Source organism: Heloderma suspectum, chromosome 3 (assembly GCF_057233095.1).
Source record: "Heloderma suspectum isolate Gila_16-S chromosome 3, 16-S_ref, whole genome shotgun sequence".
In the NCBI taxonomy this organism is placed as follows: domain Eukaryota; kingdom Metazoa; phylum Chordata; class Lepidosauria; order Squamata; family Helodermatidae; genus Heloderma; species Heloderma suspectum.
Genome location: NC_139460.1, coordinates 192,601,314 through 192,617,639, shown reverse-complemented (window position 1 = coordinate 192,617,639; position 16,326 = coordinate 192,601,314). Strand labels below are relative to the sequence as shown.

Here is a 16,326-nt window from a genome sequence, read left to right as displayed (position 1 = left end):
TTATTTCTTTTTTCAGCAGTGCTTGTCCTTCTGTATGCTTGATAATTTTATATTTAATAATGCTTTCCACCAGTTTACCCAGAACAGATGTTAAACTATCAGCCTGTAATCACCCGGATTTACCCTGGATCCCTTTTGAAAAACTAATGATACAGTGGCCAGTCCTCTGGTACAGGGGGACATGTTACATATTTTTGTTAGAAGACCAGCAATTTCACATTTGAGTTCTTTAAGGTCTTTCAGATGGATATCATCTTGACCCAGTAATTTATTTTCAATAAGTTCTAGAACTGTGGTCATTATTTTGAGTCAGTTTAATAACACTCACATTTTACATTAGGCTCTGGGCAACACTTAGGATTAAGTCCAAGGCTGCCTACCCTTTGGTTAGTTCCATGGCCATGTTTTCTTGTGTACAGTTGTTTAGGTTATCTTGAAATGTTACCTCTTAGTCATGACTGGAACATGCATTTATCCAGTCTATGTGAATGTAATTGAAGTCAACCACTAGTACAACACTTTATCCTTTGGATGCCATTCTCCTCTGTATACTCCTTACCAACCTTGTTTCAGAGTACCAAATGTTCTTTTAAAAAGTTGAAATGTATCAGTGCAGTTCTTCCGGTTTAAATAAAACCAAACTTGGGCATGATGGAGAATAACACTTGCTGCTGGTTCTCTGATGTGAACAGATATATTCCCTTCCTCCATATGCCAAATGAATGCACAGGAGGAGAGGTGGGGAGGAAGTAAATTGTAACTTCAATAAGTGAAAGTGCAACGTGATATGCACTCTTGTTACTCCCTCATCAGCAGATGTGGTACAGAAAGAGTGTCTTTTGTGTGTCCTTCTATGTCCAAACTCTTTGCTCCTCTCCACACGGAAGAAGATTAAAAAAGGGTGTCCTGTTGGGTCACCTCACTCTACCTAAACGTGTGTTGGTACTGGGCCTTAGGCAACTACCAGGAAAGGAGCCAGGAGCTAGGTCTCGTAGGTCTGCAGGCAGAATTGAGACTGCTGTTGCCTGGACAAAGTTTTGGCCTGATCTGGAAATCTTTGTATTCTAGAGGTAGCCAGTGGGCTGCCTGGATGTGTGCAGTCATCATGGAGCCTGAGAACGTATTGCAGCCTTTGGAACAGGGCTGCAATGCAAAGATCCAGGGGTTTCTGGCTGTAGCTCCAGTGGTTCCTCTTTGGTAGCAAAATAATTCCTTTCTGATTAAAAAAATGTTTATCTGAAACTTTTTTCGGATGAATCTCCAATACAGGATCAGAAAACTTTTCCCTTTCCTGGGATTTGCAGGGTTTTCTGCAGTTGTTGTTGTTCAGTCGTTAAATCGTGTCCGACTCTTTGTGACCCCATGGACCATAGCACGCCAGGCCTTCCTGTCCTCTGCTCTCTCCCAGAGTGTGCTCAAGTTCATATTCGTTGCATCGGTGATGCTATCTAGCCATCTCATCCTCTGCTGTCCCCTTCTCCTTTTGCCTTCAATCTTTCCCAGCATCAGGGTCTTTTCCAGAGAGTTTTCTCTTCGCATTAGGTGGCCAAAATATTTGAGCTTCAGCGTCAGTGTCTGTCCTTCCAATGAGCAGTCAGGGTTGATTTCCTTTAGGATGGACTGATTTGACCTCCTTGCAGTCCAGGGGACTCGTAAGAGTCTTCTCCAGCACCACAGTTCGAAAGCATCAATTCTTCGGTGCTCAGCCTTCCTTAGAGTCCAGCTCTCACAGCCATACGTTGCTACTGGGGAAACCATAGCTTGATTATATGAATCTTTGTCGGCAAGGTGATGTCTCTGCTTCTGACTATGCTGTCTAGGTTTGCCATAGCTTTCCTCCCAAGGAGCAAGCGTCTTTTAATTTCATGGCTACAGTCACCGTCTGCGGTGATCTTGGAGCCCAAGAAAGTAAAATCTGTCACTGCTTCCATCTCTTCCCCTTCTATATGCCAGGAAGTGATGGGGCCAGATGCCATGATCTTAGTTTTTTTAATGTTGAGTTTCAAACCAGCTTTTGCACTCTCCACTTTCACCCTCAACAAGAGGCTCTTTAGATCCTCTTCACTTTCTGCCATTAGGGTGGTATCATCATGGTATGGGGTTCCATCTAGGACAGTGTTCTTTGGAGCAGGGCCTGAGGGCCATTGGTGGCTCCCAGTCACCCACCTCAAGTGCAGCTCTCTGCCTGTCTTTCTGTCTTTTTGCAGTAGCTGCCTACTCTCAGCAGGGGCTCTCTAGCTGTGCTTTGTTGTTTGCTTTAGCGTTGGGCTGTCTTTTCTGATCTGGGCTACTGGAGGAGGCTGTGGGGGTGGGGGGAGCCAGGAGACCTGCCACTTAACGGTTAGGTGGCTGGGGGAAAGAGGACGAGACAGGATATACCAGCCAATTAGTTGTGGTGGGGAGGAGCTGAAGAGGAAAAGAACAACACAGTTGGTTAGCTGAAGTGGTGAGCTGTGCACCCGCTGGAGGTGGAGTGGAAATTGAATGTGTGGGTGAGATTGAGAGCAAGGTGGGCCTGCACTGGGAGATTTTGCAGCAGTGAGTAGGGCAGAGGGCACTCTCTGTGGCAAAGAAGAGATCTATCCCAGTCGAAGGACCAAGTGAGGTTGCTGGAATTATTCTGCCTGGTGATTAACCAGTGAGGTCATGCTTGGGCGATATGGAGGTCATGGGGAGCAGAGGCCCGAAAAGGCCTCTAGCCAGGTCTGGTGCACAGTGTCCCTGGTTGTCTATAGAGGGAAGAGAAGATTTCCCACCCCCCATGGCCCTGGAAAGGCCCCTAGGTGGCCTTTGCAGCAGTTCCTGGAGCCAAAGTGGCTCCTGTTTGAAAAATAGTGAAGATCACTGAGTAAGATATTTGCAGATTGCTCTGTTGAGGAACCATATATAAGACTGTTGACTTACTTTGAACCTATGAATATGTCAGGAAGGTGCCAATATGTGAGGAAGAGCCAAAGTTCTGCACTTGGACTACTCTGGGAATTTTTTAGGTTTTAGCTGGTTTATTAATATTGCAGTGGTTAGTCTGGCATCTTTTATATTACTATTAATTTTATATTAATTGCAGATTAATTCTCAGAGTATGGATTGTTATATAGCCAAAACAGCACTATCCACACACCAGAAGGGAGGTATTGGCAGGCTTGGGGATCCCCAAGGTTTGTTGTTGTTCAGTTGTTCAGTCGTGTCCGACTCTTCGTGACCCCATGGACCATAGAATGCCAGGCCTTCCTGTCCTGCGCTGTCTCCCGGAGCATGCTCAAGTCCATATTCATTGCATCAGTGATGCTATCTAGCCATCTCATCCTCTGCCGTCCCCTTCTCCTTTTGCCTTCAGTCTTTCCCAGCATCAGGGTCTTTTCCACAGAGTTTTCTCTTCGCATTAGGTGGCCAAAATATTTGAGCTTCAGCTTCAGTATCTGTCCTTCCAATGAGCACTCAGGGTTGATTTCCTTTAGGATGGACTGATTTGACCTCCTTGCAGTCCAGGGGACTCATAAGAGTCTTCTCCAGCACCACAGTTCGAAAGCATCAATTCTTCGGCGCTCAGCCTTCCTTAGAGTCCAGCTTTCACAGCCATACGTTACTACTGGGAAAACCATAGCTTTGATTACGCGGACCTTTGTCGGCAAGGTGATGTCTCTGCTTCTTACTATGCTGTCTAGGTTTGCCATAGCTTTCCTCCCAAGGAGCAAGCGTCTTTTAATTTCATGGCTACAGTCACCGTCTGCGGTGATCTTGGAACCCAAGAAAATAAAATCTGTCACTGCTTCCATTTCTTCCCCTTCCATATGCCAGGAAGTGATGGGGCCAGATGCCATGATCTTAGTTTTTTTTAATGTTGAGTTTCAAATCAGCTTTTGCACTCTCCACTTTCACCCTCAACAAGAGGCTCTTTAGATCCTCTTTGCTTTTTGCCATTAGGGTGGTATCATCTGCGTATCTGAGGTTGTTGATAATTCTCCCGGCAATCTTAATTCCGACCTGTGATTCATCCAACCTGGCGTTTCTCATGATGTACTCTGCATATAAGTTAAATAAGCAGGGTGACAATATGCAGCCTTGTCGTACTCCTTTCCCAATTTTGAACCACTCGGTTGTTCCATGTCTGGTTCTTACTGTTGCTTCTTGACCCTCGTACAGGTTTCTCAGGAGACAGGTAAGGTGGTCTAGTACCCCCATCTCTTTCAGAGTTTGCCACAGTTTGTTGTGATACACACAATCAAAGGCTTTAACGTAGTCAATGAAGCAGAAATAGACGTTTTTCAGGAATTCTCTTGCTTTCTCCATGATGCAGCGAATGTTGGCGATTGGATCTCTAGTTCCTCTGCCTCTTCGAAACCCAGCTTGTACTTCCGGTAGTTCTCGGTTTGCATACTGCTGAAGCCTAGCTTGTAGGATTTTGACCATCACCTTGCTGGCATGTGAAATGAGCGCAATTATGCGGTAATTTGAGCACTCTTTGGCGTTGCCCTTCTTTGGAATTGGAATGTAAACTGACCTTTTCCAGTCTTGTGGCCACTGTTGAGTGTTCCAAATTTGTTGGTGTATTGAGTGCAGCATTTTAACAGCATCATCTTTTAGGATTTTAACTAGCTCAGCTGGAATACTGTCATCTCCGCTAGCTTTGTTGTTAGTCATGCTTCCTAAGGCCCACTTGACTTCACTCTCTAGGATGTCCGGCTCAAGTTCAGTGACCGCACTATCATGGTTTTCAGGGACATTAAGATCTTTCCTGTATAGTTCTTCTGTGTATTCTTGCCACCTCCTCTTAATCGCATCTGCTTCTGTTAGGTCCCTGCCTTCTTTGTCCTTTATCATGCCCGTCTTTGCACAAAACGTTCCCTTGATATCTCTGATTTTCTTGAAGAGATCTCTAGTCTTTCCCATTCTGTTGTTTTCCTCGATTTCTTTGCATTGTTCATTTAAGAAGGCCTTCTTGTCTCTGCTTGCTATTCTCTGGAACTCTGCATTCAGTTGGATATATCTTCCCCTTTCTGCCTTGCTTTTCGCTTCCCTTCTTTCCTCAGCTACTGCTAAAGCCTGATCAACTTTGCTTTCTTCCATTTCTTTTTTTTGGGATGGATTGAGATGCTGCCTCCTGAACAGTGTTACAGACCTCTGTCCATAGTTCCTCAGGCACTCTGTCTATCAGGTCTAATCCCTTAAATCTATTCCTCACCTCCACTGTATATTCATCAGGGATATGATTTAGGTCATACCTGAATGGTTTAGTGGTTTTCCCTACGTTCTTCAATTTAAGCCGAAATTTTGCAAGAAGCAGCTCATGATCTGAGCCACAGTCAGCTCCAGGTCTCGTTTTGACTGACTGTATAGAGCTTCTCCATCTTTGGCTGCAAAGGACATAATCAATCTGATTTCAATATTGACCATCTGGTGATGTCCATGTGTAGAGTCGCCTCTTGTGCTGTTGGAAAAGAGTGTTTGCTATGATCAGCGTGTTCTCTTGGTAAAACTCTATTAACCTTTGTCCTGCTTCATTTTGTACACCAAGACCATGCTTGCCTGTTATCCCAGCGATTTCTTGACTTCCTACTTTAGCATTCCAATCCCCTATGATGAAGAGGGCATCTTTTTTTGGTGTTAGTTCTAGAAGGTGTTGTAGGTCTTCATAGAACCGATCAACCTCAGCTTCTTCGGCCTCAGTGGTTGGGGCATAGACTTGAATTACCGTGATGTTGAATGGTTTGCCTTGGATTCGTACTGAGATCATTCTATCGTTTTTAAGATTGTAACCCAGTACAGCTTTTCCCACCATCTTGTTGACTATGAGTGCTACTCCAGTTCTTCTAAGGGATTCTTGCCCACAGTAGTAGATATGATGGTCACCTGAATTAAATTTGCCCATGCTTGTCCATTTGAGTTCGCTGTTTCCCAAGATGTCGATGTTCAATCTTGCCATCTCCTGTTTGCCCACCTCCAGCTTACCTTGATTCATTGATCTGACATTCCAGGTTCCTAAACAATATTGTTCTTTACAGCATCGGATTTTCTTTTCACCACCAGACACATCCACAGCTGAGTGTCCTTTCGGGTTTGGCCCAGCCGCTTCACTCTTTCTGGCGCTACTTGGAAATACCCTCTGCTCTTCCCCAGTAGTATATTGGACACCTTCCGACCTGAGGGGCTCATCTTCCGGCGTCATATCCACTTGTTTTAGTGTATTTCTATTTTTGTTGCTCCTGTACTCTGATGATATGTTTATTCTTGTTCTTAGTATTGACTATTCCAATACCCCTGTGATTTGATTAGCTTTGATTATTCATTTTTGTAATACAGTTGATCGTTATGGAATGTTGTATACATATCTGTTGTGAATCCACTTTGAGTGCACTAATTGGAGGACTTGACTTGATTTTGAATAAATTATGCAGATGATGGGATATTGCCTAAATATGCTTGATTTTCATTTATTCTTGCAGTATTTGTGATTCTGCAGAATTTTGGGGATAGAGACTAGGTGCCATGAAACAAGGGATGGAGCAGTGTATTCCTCAGAAGACTCAGCCCCTTACTGCTGAAGGCACTAGAGATGTGAAGGCCCAGAAAAATTAGTAGGAAATCCAGTCTGTCCACCCCCCTCCCCATATTCATTTTTCCAAAGGAAAAATGGATCTTTCAGGAGAATTTATGAAATATTTTCTCTTACAATGAGAAGTGAAATGCTTTTTCTACAAGGTTTGAAAATATTATTATAGTTGCCCTTTACTCCTTCAAAATGCTTTCTAATAACTATGTAAAACTAGTAAGACTACAGTATTGGGTATGTTTACATGAACAATGGCTGAAGTAGTAATTAACAGTGATAATAACTAGAGTGGTGATCAGCTACAGCTCAAACACAATTGTCTGTTTATTCATGCAAATCAACCCCAAACAGGGCTTAATTGCAACTGGTATTATGCCACTGTTGTTTATCGGCTCTGCAGTTTCATGAGCGAATCAGTATGCATGGAAGCAGAAAACTACTACAGTATTTGAGCCAGTGTTCTTTCTCAACTGGTGGTCCTCGTATACATAACAAAATACCGATTTGCACAGTTGAAAAGTTATTCCTTCTTGAATGTGTTTTTGTAAAGTGGTGACAGGCTGACTTATGAGATAATTGTGTATGTGTTAAATTTATGCTCGATACATATATTCAAGATGCTGCTGTTATTTCGGCTAAGTCCAGAGTTCAAACTGAACTCTAAATTGAAGAGTGCAGGTCATGCTATAAGATTCTTGCTCTTAAATTAAATTGGACCCAGGATTGCTCCTTAAATTGCTTTGATAACTTTGATTAAAGTTACCAAGGGTTTTTTTAATCAAAAAGATTAAAGAACATGGAAACAGTGAGAAATTGATTTGGGTTCACAATCAAGTGGTTCAAAATTGGGAAAGGAGTACGACAAGGCTGCATATTGTCACCCTGCTTATTTAACTTATATGCAGTACATCATGAGAAATGCCGGGTTGGATGAATCACAGGTCGGAATTAAGATTACCGGGAGAATTATCAACAACCTCCGATATGCAGACGATACCACCCTAATGGCAGAAAGTGAAGAGGATCTAAAGAGCCTCTTGTTGAGGGTGAAAGTGGAGAGTGCAAAAGCTGGTTTGAAACTCAACATTAAAAAAACGAAGATCATGGCATCTGGCCCCATCACTTCCTGGCATATAGAAGGGGAAGAGATGGAAGCAGTGACAGATTTTACTTTCTTGGGCTCCAAGATCACCGCAGACGGTGACTGTAGCCATGAAATTAAAAGACGCTTGCTCCTTGGGAGGAAAGCTATGGCCAACCTAGACAGCATAGTCAGAAGCAGAGACATCACCTTGCCGACAAAGATTCGTATAATCAAGCTATGGTTTCCCCAGTAGCAACGTATGGCTGTGAGAGCTGGACTCTTAAGGAAGGCTGAGCGCCGAAGAATTGATGCTTTCGAACAGTGGTGCTGGAGAAGACTCTTACAAGTCCCCTGGACTGCAAGGAGGTCAAATCAGTCCATCCTAAAGGAAATCAACCCTGACTGCTCATTGGAAGGACAGATAATGAAGCTGAAGCTCCAATATTTTGGCCACCTAATGCGAAGAGAAAACTCTGTGGAAAAGACCCTGATGCTGGGAAAGACTGAAGGCAAAAGGAGAAGGGGACGGCAGAGGATGAGATGGCTAGATAGCATCACTGATGCAATGAATATGAACTTGAGCACACTCCGGGAGAGAGCGCAGGACAGGAAGGCCTGGTGTGCTATGGTCCATGGGGTCACGAAGAGTCAGACATGACTGAACAACAACAACAATTACATTTAATCTTAATTTTCCTCTAAGTAAGCTCAGAAGAATATACAACTCTTCTCCTTCCTCCCCCAAACAACTCTAAAGTAACAACTGGCCCATGTCACTTTGCAAGCTTTATGGCTAAACAGGAATTTGAACCCAGACCTTCAAATCCAAAACCTTAGCTCAGCCTTCTGCAATCTGGTGCCCTCCAGATGTTTTGGATGTCAATTCCCATCAGCCCCAGCCAGCATTGCCTGTGGTCAGGAATGCTGGGAGTTGTCATTGAAAACATCTGGAGGACACCAGGTGGGGAAGGCTGCTGTAACCACTACACCAAAGCTCATGGGGCTCTAGGGATGGGAGGTTGTGTGTGGTGCTGATAGGTAAAGAGTTGTGGGAGTGGATAGTTTGTAATAAGAATCCAGAATCTTGGGCTTCCACTTTCAAGTGGTGATGTAATCCTCAAGCCTTTTCTGTTCAGTTCTTGAAACAAGCCAATACTGCTGGGAAACCATGTTAGAGAATCTTCCCCTGCTTTGTTGGATGATTTATTGCTTGATGTTGTAGCTCAACAACATGGTGTTGGTATCCAAATGTGCATTCAGGCACTTGCATCATTACCGATAAGTAAATTTGAATGCAGCTGGAGGTTTAAAAGGCATTTCTTGTTTTGAAGATTCATTGATGCCTAAGGAAATAGGGCATGTGTGAAGAAACACTAATGCCAAGGTTGTTTATGGGCCATGGAACTGGGCTGTTACAGTGTAGGCTGTGTGACACCGGGCTTTGAGCTAGTGATGGATGCCATTTCATTAATATTTTTGCCTGTTTTTTTATGAAATTGTAGAGAAATTATATTTTATGATGCTTCCCTCCACTAATGGATTGTACAATCAAGTATGGCTTGATATTTAATTACATTGATTTCAATATTTTATTATAATTTATTTTGAGCACAAATTAACCGTTGTAGCAATATGTAGTGGTACCAATCAGTCATATTCCCTAAAGTTGTTATGGATCTATTAACACTTTTTCTCCTTCTCCTTCTCCCCCTGCCCCCACCACCATTCTGATGGAGCCAGTCTATGTTGAGAAGGCCTATGTAATCCAAATTTTAAGTAACCATTTTTTTTTTAATAGCAGAGGTTATGCTGCTTTTCCAATCTCAGCAGTTAACCTTTAGGTAACCGTCAATATAACCACTGGATTCACTGGCTTCTCTGTTCCACTGACCTAAAAAGAGCTTGTGCAACTTGCATCCCCCCTGCCCCCCCCCCCGTCCTATTTCCAGCCACAGCCACCATAACTGAAGAACACTGGCATTTTCCACCGTGTATCTTCCATAGGTAGAATAACATTTTTGTAAATGCAGGACTCCAAAGTCATTGCCTGTAGTGTCTTTGCATACTTACGAGTAGGTTTGCATGTAACACTAACCCATGGTTTATTTAAACCATGATTTGTTGCCCTAGAACAAATTGTTGTTGGTATATTTTGGTTTGTGTGGCAGGTGATAGAACAAACCATAGTTTGTTTTTTCAGTCCCTTGGTTGTTTGTTTCCCTCTGCCAAGTCCCTCATGGTATCCCAACTGCCTCTGCAGGACTGGAGTCCTGCATGTACAGCCAGCATGTAAAGAGGCTGGTGGGTTTTTTTTTACTGCTCTTGCCTGCTGCCTTTGCAGCATGGCAAAACAACCTATAAACAACCCACAATTCTGGGTTTGCATATAATGACAAGCCATGTTTTAACCCACAGTTCACAACCCAACAACAAACCATGAATTCTCTTGAAGGGTTAACAACCCTGAGTTAGCTTATAGTTCTGGGTTCACATGTAATGACAACCCCTTATTCATCAAACCACGGTAAATTAAGCCATGGTTGTTGTTATGCACAAACCAGTTTATATACTGTAGTTTTGTTATTGTTTATATATCATGATTGGTGTATGTTGGTCTAAACCAAGGAAAACCCTGAATGTTGCCTGAGTTTGATAATGGACTGGATGAGGGTAAACAAGCTGAGATTAAACCCAGACAAGATGGAGGTGTTGTTGGTCAGTAGAATACCTGACATGGGGATTGAGATTCAAGCTGTTCTGGAAGGAGTTGCACTGCCATTGAAAGATGAGGTCCGTAGCTTGGGAGGGCTCCTTGATCCTATTGGATCCCGCTGTCCCTGGATCTTCAGGTGGTGGTGTCAAGGAGTGTGTTTGCTCAACTACATTTGGTGTGCCCCCTGCGACCCTTCCTGAGTGGGTCTGACTTGGCAACAGTTATCCATGCCTGATTACACCACATTTAAACTATTGCAGTGCGCCGTACATAGGGCTACCCCTGAAGAGTATCTGGAAGCTTCAGTTGATGTAAAATGTGGCAGCTAGGCTGCTAGTGCACAATATCAAGACAATATTACACCTGTCCTGAAAGACCTGTACTGATTGCTGATTGTTTTCTGGGCGCAATTCAGTATTGGTTTTGACCTTTAAAACCCTAAGGGGGCGATCCTATTGGTTGCTCCAGTGCAAAGTATCCAGTGCAGAGAGGGAGTTGCGGTGGAGGCGATCCTCGCTTCTGCTGTGCCTCCTGCTTTGCATTTGAGCTAGACGGGCTTTTTTGTCCATCAGCCGGGAGCGCTGTGGAAGAGGAGGGAAGGAAGCTGGAGAGCCCTGGGGATACAGCCTAACCTGGCCTCTCCAGTCCCTGCCCTGCCCTGCCCTGCCCTGCCCATAGGAATGTCCCCTTATCCCCTTATCCCCTCTCCGAGGTCACTTTTGTGACCTCAGAGAGGCAGTAGGAAAGGTTCTCTCCACGCTATCTGTGAGGAGGAGGGGAAGCGTGGATTCTTGGCTCTGGGGCCTCTGACCTTGGATCCAGGAATCTGAAGTAACCTATGGCTCTCCAGACTCTGTCTAGGGCCCATGTAATTGCTCCCTAAATGGCTTAGGACTTGGCTATATAAAGGTCTGCCTGTCTCACTATGAACCTACGTAGCTGTTAAGATCTGCAAGAGAGGCCCTTTTGAGGGTGCTGTTACCCACAGAGGCTTGTTTGTTGGGCATGCGCAAAAGGGCTTTCTCCTGTGCTGCTCCCAGACTATGGAATGCACTCCCTCAAGAACTATGATGGCCCCCCACTCTGTTGGCCTTTAGAAAGGAACTGAAGATGAATCTTTTCAATTTAAACTTTTAAAAATATGTAGTTATTAAGGTTTTAATGGTTTTTTTTTTTACTGTTCTTGTTTTTATTGTTTTAAGGTTTTATTGTTTTATATTGTCGTACACTATCTTGATGGCTTCTTAGCAGATAAGGTAGTATAAAAATGTTAATATTAAATATATGTAATGGTGCAGTTAATCTTAGACTCTAGATTTAATATTCTTCTGCCCACAACTACCTTTAGATGGTAATATGAATTACTTCACTTAGTTCAAAATGTGGTAAGTTAGCCATGTGGTGTTTGGGGACCCTTCTGTTCATCCGTTTGATCGGAGCCCTAGACATCTGCCCCCAAATCCTGCCATGATGGCACTATATACATGGCATGTCACAGAACCAATTTGGATAATAGTTTTACCCCATGAAAGGTGTGGATGTGTTTCATCATAATGTTTCAATGGCGTGTGCTCCCATAAAATCCAGCATGTGCAGGTTTGAACAGTGCAATCAATATCCCAATTAAAGACCAGGACTGAACTGTATAATTTATGGATGTTGGATTTTATGTATGTGCAACCTAGTAAAATATTGCACCCATACATGGATGTTGTGTGGGCTTGGAAAGCAGGACCAGCATGCCACGTTGGTGGGGCAGGAGAGTGGATTCTCACTCCCCCAAGAAGAGTATCAACTGAACTGAGACACAGAGCAACATAACCAATCCCCCTGCCCCTCGCCCAAATAAATCCCTGGTGCCTGTTTTGAGGGTTTTTCAGTCTAAATTCAAGCAGTGTGGGATAGAAGAGAGAGAGATGCATTTGGATTATAAATTGCTTTTCTGTCCTGATCTCAAATCCATAAGGATTTGTATGTTTTGGAGGGAGCAATCCTATGGCTGCTAGACAGCGGCTAGACGGCCATAGGATATGCTGTTTTCCAGGAACCGACCTCAGAGCCTGCACTCCAAGGTCAGTTCTTGGAGAACTGACTTCCCCCCAACATCTGTCCTCCACACTCACAAGAGGACTGTGGAGCAGCCGGAAAGGGGTGTGGCTGGGGGCATTCCGGGGCAGGGAGATCGTAACTGCCTGTACAACACTTCCTATGTGTCACACAGCAGCCTCCTTCCCCGCTCTGGCCTCCCGTGGCTACAATCGACTGTCTAGACGAAAAAGCAGGGCAGGAGAAGCATGGAGGGAACAATCCCCACCTTGCTTCTCCTGCCCTGCTTTGGATAGGCGGTCGCCTATCTAGATAGGATTGCTCTCTAAATGTTCCATCTTGTCAGCATTGTAAATATTCACCAAAAATGGCAAAACTGGGGGGAAAATCAACATTTTGACATTAAATTCCCTCCCCCATCTTCCCAGAGAAAGGCATCTACCTCTATCTTGTCATACTAGGCTTGGGCATTTGACTGGTCAAGAAAGAACAGATCAGTCGACCAGTTGAATATTGCAAAATGATGATCAAGTATTCTTAAAGCATGAATGTTATGAGAACAATAAATAAGTTCATCATCCAAAGGTTTGATACTAATGCAAATTACAGAAATCACTGGTACTGCTAAACCATAACACAATCTAATGAATATTTTGTGTCATCTTATTACATCTTCATTACACCCTGCCCCCTGGAGCTCAGGGTCATAGAATCATAGAATAGTAGGGTTGGAAGGGGCCTATAAGATCATCGAGTCCAACCCCCTGCTCAATGCAGGAATCCAAGTCAGAGCATCCCTGACAGATGGCTGTCCAACTTCAGCTTGAATGCCTCCAGTGTGGGAGAGCCCACTACCTCCCTAGGTTATTGGTTCCATTGTCACATTGCTCTAACACTCAGGAAGTTTTTCCTGATGTTCAGCCGGAATCTGGCTTCCTGTAACTTGAGCCCATTATTCCATGTCTTGCACTTTGGGATGATCGAGAAGAGATCCTGGCCTTCCTCTCTGTAACAACCTCTCAAGTACTTAAAGAGCGCTATCATATCTCCCCTCAGTCTTCTCTTCTCAAGGCTAAACATGCCCAGTTCTGTCAGTCTCTCCTCATAGGGCTTTGTTTCCCTCCTCATACGGTCTCCTTTCTGTCCTTGTAAGAGCCCTATGAAATTGGTTAGGCTAAGTGTGTGACTGGCCCAGCATTGTCTGATAAGCTTCGTGGCTGAATGGGGGTTTGAACTTGGGTCTCCCTGGTCCTAAACTGACATTCTACCCACTAAGCCTCTGGTGCGCAACTTTTTGTGGCCCTCCAGATGTTTTGGCCTACAACTCCCATCAGCCCTAGCCAGCGTAGTCAATGGTGAAGGATGATAGGAGTTGTAGGCCAAGACATCTGGAGGGCCATAGGCTGCCCATCCCTGTACTACGCAGGGGCCTTTGCCATTGATGACTGCTTGTGTTCCTTTTTGGAGATGTCTGCTGTTATCGCAGATAGCCAGTGGAAGACGTTTTACTGTGCTGCTAGTTTTGCCCCTCAATTGCTGCAGAGGCCTTCACCGTTGTCCTTGCAAGACATACCATAATGAAATAATGAGAGTAACCTGCCTAGCTATACAGGCATTCTTGTGCCCTTGTTTTCCAGCAGTGATGGACAACTTGTGGCCCTCCAGGTGTTTTGTCCTACAATTCCCATCAGCCCTACCCATCATAGCCAGTGGGGAAGGCTGATGGGAGTTGTAGGCCCAAACATCTAGAGGGTCCCAAGTTGCCCGCCCGTTTTAGAGTGAAAGCTTAATTGGTGTGTTCATCTTCAAACTGTGCCCAACCCACGTTGTGTTGAATTAGAGAACTGTGATTATTTATATACTGCCATCTGTGAGCATGGTGCTTTGCAGAGACAAGAGGACAGATCCCTGCTCTGTGGACCTTACACCCTAAAATTCAGTAGAGAGGAGGGGGCGGGGAGGCAGTTCGATTTAAACATGCCTAACTTTGGCTGGGTTGTGTCCATTGCTAATGCATTCCAGGAAGATTATGAACACATATTTAGTTTTAGATAATACAATAACTAAAACTAGTCAATTTTGTTTCAGTTATTGCTAATGTTACAGAAACCAAACACAATTTAGTTTAGTTTTATTATGGCTTCTCAGCTGCCTGCTGCGAGGTTGGAATGGAAAAATGTAAGCCAGAGTGGAAGGGGAGCAGGAGATGGGAAGAGGAAGAATCGTGATGATTTGTGTTGCCAACACATTGGGCAGGACTATGGCACACAAAAGAGAAAGCTTGATGCAGGATTTTGTTCAATGGTGTCACAACTTGCGTTAGGGGCAGTGAGGGGGAGTGCACAGTGAAAGCTGTTACTAAAGATGATGGTTGCTTTGAGCTCCTGTCTGCTACTAAGTGCAGAATGTCTGGCACATTTTTTTCACTAGTGTTTGCTTCCCAACTCATACCCCATTCGAAGGCCCACTCATTTTTATGTTTTTCATTCTTTCCTCCTTAGTTTTACCTAGGGGTTGTTTTGTCCAGATTGGAATTCTTGACTTTTGTTTCAATTTGCTTTCTGTCTGTTTGTGTGTATTCCTCTATCCCCTTTTCTTCCTCATCCTTTCTTTTCCCTAGCAGTTGGTGTTCCTGAAGGTTAACCTTCCATTGCTGGGGCTCCCTGACTCCATGGTGACCGTTGGTGCCAGGGCTCAACAGATTGTCTCAAGGCTTGATAGCCAGTATTTATTTCTGCTAGCCAGCAGGAATATCGTAACAGGACTAGAGATGTAAAATTTCCAGGAATTTTGAAGCTGTGGGAAAAAAAGGTTTTTGAGAAAAATGGGAGAATATGAAATACTTTTTACAAGCACTTCTTAGATATCTAAAGTCACTTTAATGCTTTAGGACAGCCTTCCTCAACTTGGTGCCCATCAGATATTTTGGACTTCAATTTCCATCAGCCCCAGGCAGCATGGCCAATGGTCAAGAATGCTGGGCATTATAGTCCAAAACATCTGGAGAATTTTAGGAACATAAGGGTGCAATCCTATTAATTGAGCCCTTGATAATTGGAAGCCCCTGAACTATGAGATCTTCGCCTCCCTGTCCTCCTGCCTTGCATATTTTGGTAGATGGGCTTTTTAGTCTGTCTAGTGATGGCACTTTGAAAGAGGAAGGAAGGAGGCTGGAAGAGGCTCAGGGTAACTTGAATCCTGGCATCTCTAGTCTCCTCCCCTCCCCACCCACCAGAACACCCCCCCCCCCCGGTTGATTTTCCAACCTCATAGAGCCGCCAGTATGATTCTTTCTGTGCCAGCTGTGAGGGGGCGGGGGAAAGGGGTCAGATCCCTGACTCCCCCTTCCATGTTTCCAATGCTGGAGAGGGGAATCCCCAGTTTCCTGTGACCCCTCAGACAATGTCGAGATGTACCATCTGTTCCTGTTCGTAATGAAGTTCAGGGAAATTCCTAAACCTGTTCCTGTTTGTGGGGTGGAGTTTAAAGAAATCTTTTTTGAAGGAAAAGCCAATGAAATTTTATTTAATTGGGAAAGACTCTCTCACCTATTAGGAATGGTAAGTTGTTGTTGTTCAGTCGTTAAGTAGTGTCCGACTCTTCGTGACCCCATGGACCACAGCACACCAGGCCCTCCTGTCCTCCGCTCTCTCCCGGAGTGTGCTCAGGTTCATATTCATTGCATCGGTGATGCTATCTAGCCATCTCATCCTCTGCCGTCCCCTTCTCCTTTTGCCTTTAGTCTTTCCCAGCATCAGGGTCTTTTCCAGAGAGTTTTCTCTTCGCATTAGGTGGCCAAAATATTTGAGCTTCAGCTTCAGTATCTGTCCTTCCAATGAGCACTCGGGGTTGATTTCCTTTAGGATTGACCATGTTTAAGGACCTTTAAGCAATCTCAACGTATTATTTGAAGAGTAACATTTTACTCACTTT

The 16,326-nt window shown here is 44.2% G+C and overlaps 1 protein-coding gene across 2 annotated transcripts in view; it reads left to right on the top strand.

The window, feature by feature from the left end:
- DLG5 (discs large MAGUK scaffold protein 5) overlaps positions 1-16,326 on the top strand; it is a 162,548-nt gene that overhangs the window by 10,319 nt on the left and 135,903 nt on the right. The gene's annotated exons all lie outside the window — the stretch shown is intronic.